Genomic DNA, 12,500 nt, shown 5'->3' with positions numbered 1-12,500 from the left:
AGAGAGAGAGAGAGAGATCAGAGGCAAAGAAGAACATAAACAAAAACTAGAACAATAACACAAGAAAAGAAGGATAAAACAGGAAATAAAAAAAAAGAAAATGAAAAGGTCGCTATAGCAGTAGTAGTAGTAGTAGTAGTAGTAGTAGTAGCAGTAGTAGTTGCTGTTGTTGTTGTAGTAGTGGCAGTAGTAGTAGTGGTAGTAGTAGTAGTAGCAGTAAGAGGAGGAGGAGGAGGAGGAGGAAAAGCATCAGCAGCAGCAGCAGAAACAGCATCACCAGAAAGAACTTAACAAGATTACAAGGCATTACTGAAGGCTATGAAAAAAAAAAAAGAAAAAAAAAACGATACGCTGGAGTGTGCGTAAATATATGGGCTTTTTTCCTCCTCCCCCATTAGAGTCTCACATCAAGTGGTCCTGGAGCGTCACGGACAGGACACTCAGGAAATCCTTCAGGTGTGGAGCATCGCTGAGCAACTCCCGCCAAAGATCAATTAAGAGGACGCAGGCGAGGGAGAAAAAAGGGTGATTAAATTATGTTCTAAGGAAGCCAGGAAGCCCATATCCCCTTCAGACTCAACTTTGTTTCATTAGAGAATACGGCCCAAAGGGAGGCCGGGGAGAACTGAGAGAGGAAAGAAAGGAAAGAAGGAGCGAAGGATACAAGATGAATAAGAGTCAACTAGAGGGAAGATATGTAACTTGAAAGAATAAAAAAGAAGAAACATAGAATACTGAAGAAAAGGGAATAAGAAAGAAAGAAATAAAGCAGCTAAGGATACGGAATGGATGATAGTCAACTCAAGGGAAGATATGTAAGGTGAAAGAATAGAAGAGAAAAGACTTAAGGAACACGTGAGAAACGGGAGAGAAAAGAAAGGCAAAAAAGAAGTAGCGAAGGATACCAGATGAATAATGGTCAGCAAGGTAGAAGATATGCATCGTGAAACAATAAAAAGACAGACATTATGATTATAGACCTGAAGGAAATGCAATGAAGCAAACGAAAGTGAAAATATTGGACACCAAAGAAAATTAATGAATGATAAAATGAATAAAATATTGAAGAAAGAAACTAAATGGGAAAGAAAATTGGTGAAAGAACTAAAGAAGAAAACTACAAGAAAATCCAGATAAACAAAAATCAGATGAGGAGTAGATTTGTCGTGCAAGGAAACGACACAAACATTCTGTTTTGCAACCAAACGAATAGCAAATGAATGCAAGAAAAGTAGAGCTTGATTTATACGGTAATTCTACGATAAGAAACACAAAAGGTAGAACCTAATGGCTCTGTTCAAAGCTGTTTATGAGCTACAGTATCTAAAGACTAGCACACACGTGCGACTGAAATTGTAAGTCGCTAGTAGTATCGACTGAATCTTTCTAGTCGGAAAGCGTCACACATAGCGACTGGAAAGTATCGATTTGTTGGCGCCTTGGCGGGAAGTGAATGTAAACACACAGCTACTCACCAAGGTGTCTTCCTCCAGTGACGATGCTGAAGCGATGGTTGCTCTTCTTTTGGCGTACCGGAAGAGTCAACAGAAAAGAAAATGCCTGTGGATACGTCCCTGGCTAAGCAGAAGGAAAAAAAGGAGTGTCTACCACACACTAATCTTAAGAAGACTATGCACAATTTCGATCAAATTAAATCCTGACAAGTCTTCAATCCTCACCTCCAACAACACCCTGCATTGAGGGAAACACTGCTTGGAGAGTGGCAGCTGTTTCGTCGAACGACGATTTGCGCTAGTTTTTTTTTTTTTTTACTGTATAATTTTTTTCTAGGGTCCCAGATTTGTTCTTTTTCCATCAACAGCTCTAATATCTTCTCTACACCTAGAGACCACATTTTCAAAGCTTACTCCGTGACGTCACGACGTAAATAAAGTCGCAAATCGACTGAACAACATGTTGGTCTTGTTTTGCGACTGGTTTCTCCAGTCACTATGCACCGATATTCAGTCGGAGACTCTACCGACTTGTAATTTCAGTCACGTGTGACTGTATCTCTGTTTACAGGATCACAAGCTGCCCTCCCTATCTTACCATACAGCAATACACATCATCAGGAGATTAAAACCCATTGTCTGTGCGGAAGAAAAACATGAGCCTTAAGAGCAAAGGTCAGGTAACCTTATTACAAATATCGAGGTCTACCAGCGTCACAGGGGACTTAATAAAAATGAGGAACGAGCTGCCTCAGGGTAAACACCGGTAGATTTTAAAATTAAATTTCATAAACATATGACGTTAAGCTTTTCCTTATTATTTTTCAGTCACTTCATTTTTTCATCACTTCTTAGCCTCATTTGACGATAACATGCTTACTGCTGACTGACAAAAGTGAAAAGTTTGTTATTGAAAAATTTAATTCGTGATAAAACACAGTAAAGGAAACCAAATTCATTTATTTTCATTTTTTTTCGAAAACGTAGAAAAGGGAAAGAGTTTGGAGAAGGAAAGCACCAAACAACAGAATATAATTGCAAACAACAAAAAGCGTTCCAGCTGACTCCTTCACTATCAGTCTCGACCATCATCATTATTTTGGACACCTTTCTTTTTTAACTACATCTTCAGAGAAACTAAGCATGAAAATAAATTAGCTTCATATTCTCTTTACTTTCATGTATCATTGCAAACAATACCAGCTGCACTTCAAATGTTAAAATACAAGACTTCTGATTAATGCCTTAACCTCAACCTAAGAAATAGCCTTAAAATTATTTCGAAAACTTATCTTTAGTGTTCTCTAGTCACATATTGATGGGCGAGATGCACAAGTAAAGTGTGTGAGGCTCTCTCGATGAAGGCTGCCTCCGTAATTTGTGTGTTTATTGATGAGAAGGAATGAAGCAGTGTGTATTTTATTCATCAAGAGAGAGAGAGAGAGAGAGAGAGAGAGAAAAGCTGTCAAAGACCTAATAGAGACTACTTTTAGCCCTAACTTGAAGTCATATCGTAAGTTCCCGACCTTTACACAACAACGGGAGAAGCGAGGAGCGGGTGGCGTGATAGCGAAGCATAAGATATAGTCATAAGCTTTTGCAGGATGTCTTTTCGCCTACGTTGTCTCCCACAGTGAAAAGCTAGTTGGGGGGGCGTCTTCATTGTCCCTGTCGCAGCCCTTCCCCCAGTCCCTCCTCGTCTTCCTTTCTGCTGCCTCACTCCTCGACCTCCTCCTTTCTCGCTTCTTCACTTCTGCTTCCTCTTGCTCCCTCCTCACCTCGCGCTACACAATTATATCTTTCTCTTTGTCCAGCAATAAAAGAATCTAGGAGTACAGACCAGCCTGTCCAGAGAGAGAAGGTCCTTTTGCTGGGGTCCTGATGCTACTGATGCGGACTGTTCTTTAGGTAGGCGTAAGCACAGGAAGAGGAGGAGGAGGAGGAGGAGGAGGAGGAGGAGGAGGAGGAGGAGGAGGAGGAGGAGGAGGAGGAGGAGGAGGAGGAAAAGAAGAAGGAGTGAGTTGCTTGTGTTGTAGGAAGAGGAAAGAGATGTAGGAGGAAGATGAAGAAAGAAGTGATGGTGATGTAGGAAAGAGAGGAGGAAGAAAAATTTGTTGGTAATGGAGGAGAAGGAGAATGAAGGAGGTACTGGTGATACAGATGTTAAGCCTATGATCTAATGTAATCGTCTTGTACATGTTTAGTTAATGAATATCACACTTACACCAATAGGATAATCCATTGGTTATGTTTTTTAATACCTGTTGTATGATTATCTTTCGTTAATGCCTTTTTTCCATTTTTTGTTGCCCTTGGCCAGTCTCACCTCTTGCAAAGGAAAAAAAAAAGAAAGAAAAAAGAAAAAATGATGGTTGCCCAAAAAAGTGGCGAGATATCGTTATCATTTTAGGGATGAATAAGATATATGTATGAAGTGTTTGCAAGGCCATGTTTGAAATAGTAAGTCAAAGAAAAAGAAGGAAAAAAGCGACTGAACATGAAAATAAAAATCGAGAATATTTGTCATAAGATACACTATCAAACGAAGGCAAAGAAAAAGAGAATAGAGTACTCCTTAAGAAAGTTTATTGACCGCCAGTGAAATGTGGGAGGCAGAATGTGACGACAGAATAATAGAAAAAATGCGCTGTCGAGTTGTAAAGGAAGAAAAAATGCGTGTCGTGCTACAGAATGCCTCAGTGTAGCGTTATCGTCAAGACTGCGATGAAAAGACGCGAGGGGGAGTGAAGGTGGAAGGTGGAAGGTGGAAGGTGGAAGGATGGCGGCACGTGGGAGGCATTCACGTGGAGCTCTTGTTTGACCTTTCATAACGTACTGAATGAATGCGTGCTGTACCGTGTTAATGTGTGTCTGTGTGTGTGTGTGTGTGTGTGTGTGTGTGTGTGTGTGTGTGTGTGTGTGTGTGTGTGTGTGTGTGTGAGAGAGTGTGTTTGTACTTGACCTTAATATTCCTAACACACCAGTTCTCCCCACCATTTCTTTCTCCTCCCCTTTCCTTTCCCTCCTCTTCCTCATCCCTACACGAGCGGAACCAAGACTTCACCTCCCTTCGGCTTAATATTTCATCCTCATTCAACACGTCGCTTGATCACACACCGGAGACCCTCGACGCACTCTTACTCGTACACGGTAATTACTCCTCCTCTTCCTCCTCCCCGCCCACTCCTGCCTGCATCCAAATTATGCTATTACCACCCATGATTATCCACGTGTTTTGTAGTCGTAGCTTGTGTGTGTGTGTGTGTGTGTGTGTGTGTGTGTGTGTGTGTGTGTGTGTGATGTAGCAGTAGTACGTAGTAGTAGTAGTAACAAGAAGATGTGGAGGACGACGATGACGAGTATATAGTATTAGGGTAGTAGTAGTAGTAGTAGTAGTAGTAGTAGTAGTAGTAGTAGTAGTAGTAGTAGTTGTTGTTGTTGTTGTTGTTGTTGTTGTAGAAGCAGTAGTAATAGTAACAGTGGTATAAAATGTGTGTGTGTGTGTGTGTGTGTGTGTGTGTGTGTGTGTGTGTGTGTGTGTGTTCCAAGGCATACGTAATTACCTCACCTTTAATTAATTAGACTAAAGACAAGACATTCTGGAGGCAATTTCGACGCCACGATTCCATAAAGTAATTGGAGGTGAAGGTGTGTGGAGCGGCCGTCAACCCCGCTCGCCCCGGCAGCCCACCCGCCCGGAAGCGCCACCGACGAGGCCGAAAAATCATAAAGTGTTGAAAGAAAAAAATAGCAGAATGCAAGACTGACTGCGAGCGAGAGTTGCGGTTGTTGAATGTTATCTCGTGTGGTTTGGAAATTTGTTATTCTATTATTTTTCTATTCCAGGGGAGGGCTTTTAATCTCCTCCATTCGCTATTTTTCATCTTTATTTTTCGTTACGCAGCTTTGAGAGACGAGAAGGTTAGCGTGTGTGCAGTGAAGTTTTGCGTGCCGGGAAGAAATCAGCGTAAATAATGTGACTCGATGCATTTTTTGTTCACTAAACCAGAAAGCTCCATAAAGAAAAGAAAAGCAAAGGCGCGCACGGTGTTAGTGGTGATGAGCTGCCGTGGTGATGACAAAGACGCTGGGACGGTAGAGTGGTGGAGGGAAGATATTACATTATACTCTGGAAAGTGAGACGTAGAAATGACGTGACGAGTGAGACTGTGTAGTAGTCAGTGTAGTGTGGTGGGTGTTAATTGAGGCGGCGATGGGTGGGCGAAGGAGGGGTTGTTGTGGAGAAGTGGTTGTGATAGTGAGCAAGGGAGTAGGTGTGAAGGAAGATTAATGTTGACAGCGGCTGGAAGGACGGAGGATGAGGCTGGAGACGACGACTTCTGACAATATTACGAAGATCAGATTGGGAGGTTGGGAGGGGGAGGTAGAAGCAGAGAAGGAAGGACTGTAAGAAGATGATGAAGACGTATGTACAAAATCAACACTCTATGAAAACAAGATTAACGGAAGAGGAGGACGAGAAGTAGAATGAGGGAAAATGAAGATGTAGAAACCAAACAAACCTTTTTAAGACGAAATAAGATAAAAAGTAACATATGTGATTATACAAGAATCATAGACAAAACTAAGCTTTTGATAGGGAGGGATTAGGAGTAGGAAAGAATGTAGGGACTAAAGAAAAAGCGCAACGATTATAACAAAAAAAATCATATTGAGAAAACTGAAGAACAGGAACAAGAAATACAGAAAGGATAACAAATATAGATTCAACCAAGTTACAAGGACACTATCAGAAGTCGAATGATGGAAGACAACTGGAAGAAAGAGAGGATATAAAATTTGTATAAAAGATAAGGAAGGTAAATATACAGAAACACAACTTAGGAGGCGTCTACTAAAATGAACGAAGCAAAAAAATAATAAAAACTAAAAAATAACGGGTGACATAATCATACAAGCCCAGAAACACTGTATTACTAATGAATCACTGCTCACACTCCTTAATAACCACATGCCTTCTTGTTTTCCTACTGCTTGATACGTTTGCATGGACTTAATTAATAGCCGCGCCTAGGGAGTGAGCCTGTGCTTGCTATACCTCTCGCACGGCAGGATAGAAAATGAGGATTAAAAAAAGAAAGTATGTAGTGTTGCCTTTGTGAGTGTTGCGCCGCTGCCTCCACCTCCACTTTGCCTCGCCGCCCTTTGGTGCTACAGTATTGCCTCGTTTGGGAATGAACGGTACATTTATGTGCTGTGTTTGAGAGAGAGAGAGAGAGAGAGAGAGAGAGAGAGAGAGATATTCTTTTTATGTTTCTTTTTCTCCTTTAACCCCTCCTCTCTCTCTCTCTCTCTCTCTCTCTCTCTCGTTTCTTTCTCCCATTTCTCTTTCCTCCTGCTCCTTCCCGTCACTTTCCTCCCTCCCTTTACTAACACCTCTCATTTATTTTATTTTCCTACTTCTTTACGTTTCTTTTCATCCTTCGTGTTCTTTTCTTTCATCAGTCTTTTCCTCTTCACACTTCTATTTTCCTTCTCACCCCTAATTTTTTTTTATTTCTCTCACTTTCTCAATTCACTTCATATTTATTTTTCCTTTCCTACGTTTCTTACATTATTCTTGGTATTTCACCACTTTCACTACATGTATTTTCCTGTTCACTTGCTTTTATCATCTATTTCCTTTTTGTCCTAATTTTATTGACGGTTTTATTAAGTTCTATTTTCCACTTTCTTCATTTTTTTTTCCTTTCCGTACTAGTTCCTAATTTTTTTGCACTTCTTTCGTATTTCTTTTCCTCTATATCATCTCCTTTTAGCTGAGTTTCTCCTCTTTTGGCATATATTTCCTTTGTTTCCTTCTTTAACGTACGGTTTTGATAACTTTTGGATTCGTTTAATTTTTTTTTCCTCACCTAATTCCATTTCTTTTCCTCTTATTTCGTGTTTCTTTTCCTAATATCCTCTCCCTATGGCTGCGTTCATCTCTCTCTATTTTTGGCATATATTTCCTTTTTTCCTTCTTTTGATAAATTTCGTATTCCAGTTTCGTCTTTTTTTTCTTTTTCCTCACCTAATTCCTCCTTCTTTTCCTCTTATTTTGTGTTTCTTTTCCCTAATATTCTCTCCCTTTGGCTGCGTTCCTTTCTCTCTTTCTCCTCTTTTTTATCCGAGTCATTTTTCCTCTACCAAACTATTTTCTCCTTCATATTCTCTCCCTTTACCTGCGCCACGCTCCCTTTTCCGTCCTTCCTGCCTCATCTCTAAGCGACACGGTATCGAATAGCCAATATTGGCCCTCATTAATTCACTTAGTAAGGTCGACGAGGAAGCTTATGGATACTGACAACTGCTTCTGCCCCTTCAAGTCCCCGCGAGGAAGCTCATTTTTAATCAACACTGTCTCTCTGTCTCTGTCTATATGCCTGTCTGTTTCTCTCTCTCTCTCTCTCTCTCTCTCTCTCTCTCTCTCTCTCTCTCTCTCTCTCTCTCTCTCTCTCTCTGCTTCTCTTCGCAATTTCCTCCTTCAGTTTAGTTGCCTTGTGTAAAATGATATTAATATGTAGAGTAGGAGTAAGTTATAACCAATATTCTCTCTCTCTCTCTCTCTCTCTCTCTCTCTCTCTCTCTCTCTCTCTCTCTCTCTCTCTCTCTCTCTCTCTCTCTCTCTCTCTCTCTTTCATTAAGTCCATCATACTTTGAAAACCCCACGACACAGAAGATCGGGTGCGTGATGTCCCTGCCTCGTTACCCAGACAACTGAAGGGAGTCTGGCTCGCTCCTAGGCAACCCTGAGGCATGCCGTACTCTGAAGTGGCGCCGCGCAGTGTCCTCTCGCCTATAATGCTGTTACTTGACTAATAAGAACAGTGTGTATAATTCTTGCTTTGAATGGTTAGAATGACAACTGCAGTGGTTGATTGTAGACAAGAGAGAGAGAGAGAGAGAGAGAGAGAGAGAGAGAGAGAGAGAGAGAGAGAGAGAGAGAGAATGTGTAAAGTGGAAAGGTTACACGGTATTTTCTTTAGCATACCGAGATAATGAATAATGAATATGATAGGGAGAGAGAGAGAGAGAGAGAGAGAGAGAGAGAGAGAGAGAGAGAGAGAGAGAGAGTGTGTGTGTGTGTGTGTGTTTTGCGTAAGTGAAAGGTCACAGTGGATTTACAGCTAGAAATCACCTCAAATATGTAAATCTTTCAACCAATACTTTGCCAGCAAGACACCAAGCCTCGTGTTGAATAATGAACAAGGCTCCCCGCAAATTTGCTTTGTCACTTCAGTCGACACTGACTCTCTAAGAATCATTACTACACAATCATTCTCGTTCCTGCACCGCCACACCCTTTGCCCGCCTCATCAATTCAAGAGTGATACACCATCAGCATTCGCTCATTTACTAAACTCATTAGCTCATAATTACGTAGAAAAGATGATCTCATTTTTTTTCATGTTTGGAAATTGAGAAAATATGAATAAAGAAATATTTTGTACATTTTCTAGTTTTGATACAGTTTTATATTTGGTTAACTAGATTTATATGAATTTAATTTAGTATACTTTAATCTTTCAAGTGGCAGCAATCGTAAATATATTTTATGAATTCATTACTGATACCATAGATTACTGAATAATGATCACACTGTATGGCGTTTCTTCAATATATAGGAACACAGATAGCAGAAATAGGAGAAAAGGAAAAGGAGTAAGATTATATAGGAGGAAGAGGAAGGAAAGAAAAATTAAGAAATGTGGTAAAAAAGAGATAAAGAAGAGATAAATAATAACGAAAAGGAAAAGGAAAAAGAAAGTAACTCTCTTTTTTCCTTGTCTATTTGTTGAGTTCACCACTTTAGCGTTACACCACACACTACCTTACCTTGTCATTGTAGCTCATCACAGGTTCGAGTAACTTGCTGGTGTGGAGATGCGAAACTTTAAAGCCTTCAATAAATCCATTAACGTGATATCTACCACCTGATCCGTGTCTCGACCCAAGTTACTCGACAATCGACCCATTCACCGCTCACCAGCCCTCACTGCTGCCTTTGTGACCTGCTGCAAACACACACACACACACACACACACACACACACACACACACACACACACACACACACACACACACACACACACCGCAAATATCTCATCCACTTAAAATCGATAAGAGACAAAGGCGATATTTTCAGGTGACGCGTCGCAGAGCTAAGATTGGCGTAGACTTAGTGGCAGGAATCGATGTGCAAACAAAATGCTTCTGTTCCTGATGTGTTGGATTTGTGTACACGACGTGGTTAAAATACAGTGAGTGTTCGTACGTCTTAGTGGCATTAAAGGCCATTTTGTGGTTTGACGTCAAGGATTAATCAGCGTGTCCATACAAAATTATTGGTCCATTTATCCTCCATCGATATGCATTAGATGAAAAGACCAATTGTGTTTAAACGTCCAAGGACAAATCTGAAATTGATGTGACTGAACTTAGTATGAAGTTATATTTTTAGTTACTTAGACCGATTTATGGATTTAATGCTTGATATTGCTCTGTAAAATTAAAGGATGTTGTCAGTACGTAAACAGAGATTCGAATCCTAAGCGAAGATTAAATTTACATCCTTTAACACATCGGGTACCTTATCAAAACAATTTGTGGTATCTTTCTTCTCCAACCAACCTTTCACCAACAGAAGAGACTGTGGTTCTGCTGGCACCTTCATGTGACGGAATTAATCTTCATCAATCAATAAATTTATACTCTGGTGTGGAAGTGTGAGAATTTGGATGTTAGTGATAGTAATGTTTATAAAGATAGTAAAGCACCTGAACTGCAGTCTTGTTAGTGATTGTCTGTCATTAACCTTTTCACAATTTCGCTGACTTTCACCCGTATGTTGGCCATCTCAATAATGACTGTTAACTAGCTCTGTCACGGCTCCAGTCCTGTCACCTGTACACTCTGTAATTCTTTCCTAGATTTTTTCTTTGACAGTTTGTGCTAAGGTTAGTAATATCTAGACTTTTGAGAAAATAAATTGACCATTTTTTTTCATTCTATGGTTATTTATCTTTTCGGTTATTTTTACGAATACAACAAAATGAGGAAAAAAGGGGGATTTATATTTTTGTCGAATTTCTTATCATATTCTATGGTTTTGTATCTGTTTATTTTACTTTATTCAATCACTTATTCATCTATTCATTCATCTCATATATTCATTTATGTATTTATTTATTGCCCTTAGATCACCAAGCACACATTAAGAAAAGCAGGAAATACCTGAAGCAAAGACAAATACAAGATTGTACACATCTATATCATGGCCCTCAACGCACACCTGATTCAAGGAAAAAACCTCCAGTATTCTTATACGTCGCTTTATTGCACAGTTGCAGTTGTTGGGGCTTGAGTGGGGCGACTCGGGGCTGGAAAAATACGAAGATCCTGTGAGGGAAAGAACTTAGTAGTTTATGTTGGTAAGTTTGTAGTGTGTGTGTGTGTGTGTGTGTGTGTGTGTGTGTGTGTGTGTGTGTGTGTGTGTGTGTGTGTGTGTGCTTACTAAATTAGTGATGCGTTGTTGTTTTATACGACCTTATTATTAATTTCATTTACTTTATTTTTTTATTTATTCATTTATCCTTTTTCTCGAACAGTGGGGAAAGCCAGGTTAGTAAGCTTGTCCTAGATTTCCGGTGAGCTTGTGTTGGTGTTTACAATTTATGCATGTACCCTGCAATCACACAAGGGAAGGAAATGCCACTGTACTGCTTTCCAATAAATCTCATGCCGAAATAAATATCTTCCAGCCACCTTCAGTTTATTTATTACTTGAGTTACTTCAATTCCATTGCTCAGACATGCACGGGTCACACACTTGGCTCAGTTGAAGTTCTCACCAAAAACAGTAAATAGTTATACGATACTTTAAAGACATTCACGCAGAATTTCTCAAACGTCATCCCATCCTGAGTGAATTATTGAAATGGTAAAGAAAGTTTGTTGTGGAAAATAATGCCAATGCCGATAATGAATATTTGGTCACATGAAGAAAGGTATGATGGAATATTATTGTTTTTATAGAGTCAGTCAGAGTGATGTGTTGGAGAATGCCAAGACTACATTGTTGAAATACGAATATCAATAGTCAGTTCAGAACTAAGAATAGAATCAAGTTTTACAGAATAAGAGATGGTTAGGATTTTCTTATTGTCATTGAGTTTATATAAGTATTGTGAGAATGGTTTACTGTGTTTTCTTGCATGTTGCTTATTTTTAAAGTTGTATTTTGTTGTTGTTGTTGTTGTTGTTGTTGTTGTTGTTGTTGTTGTTGTTGTCGTTATTGTTGTTGTTGTTGTTGTTGTTGTCGTTGTCGTTGTTGTTGTTGTTGTTGTTGTTGTTGTTGTTGTTGTTGTTGTTGTTGTTGTTGTTGTTGTTGTTGTTGTTGTTGTTGTTGTTGTTGTTGTTTATTGTTGTTGTTGTTGTTGTTGTTGTTGTTGTTGTTGTTGTTGTTGTTGTTGTTTTATTATAGATGATGTTGTTGTTGTTGTTGTTATTGTTGTTGTTATTGTAGATGATGTTGTTGTTGTTGTTATTGTTGTTGTTATTGTAGATGATGTTGTTACAGAGAAGCAATGACTCTAACCTTTGCTTGGACAGATCTATTTTTGTAACTTTCTTCTTTTTTTTTTTTTTTTGCCTCAAACTTATATTATTACGTATATCGATTATTTTAATTTACTTATGCCAATTATCTTTTTATAGTTTAATCCCTCAGTTTAAGACTCCTCCTCCTCCTCCTCCTCCTCCTCCTCTTCCTCCTCCTTCTTTAATATCCCTTTTCCCCTTCCCTTCACCTTCTAATTTTCTTTCCTCGCCCGTCTTTCCCATTTACGTCATATTTATTCCTTTATCCTTCGTCAGTCTATTCTTGGCTCACAGAAAGAGAGAGAGAGAGAGAGAGAGAGAGAGAGAGAGAGAGAGATGAAATGTCTCCTCAGAAATCCACTTTTTCTCCTCAATTACAGAGGTGGAATTTCTTCGACCAACACACATAAAAAAAAAAAGAGAAAAAAAAGTAAACATAGTTCT

At 39.4% G+C, this 12,500-nt stretch overlaps 1 protein-coding gene across 2 annotated transcripts in view; it reads right to left on the bottom strand.

Moving 5' to 3' along the window:
- LOC123508862 overlaps positions 1-12,500 on the bottom strand; it is a 203,938-nt gene that overhangs the window by 145,299 nt on the left and 46,139 nt on the right. The gene's annotated exons all lie outside the window — the stretch shown is intronic.

The sequence above is a fragment of the Portunus trituberculatus genome, chromosome 25, assembly GCF_017591435.1.
Source record: "Portunus trituberculatus isolate SZX2019 chromosome 25, ASM1759143v1, whole genome shotgun sequence".
Classification (NCBI taxonomy): Eukaryota; Metazoa; Arthropoda; class Malacostraca; order Decapoda; family Portunidae; genus Portunus; species Portunus trituberculatus.
Note: the sequence above shows the minus strand (reverse complement) of the source record. Positions and strands in the feature narration are given on the sequence as shown.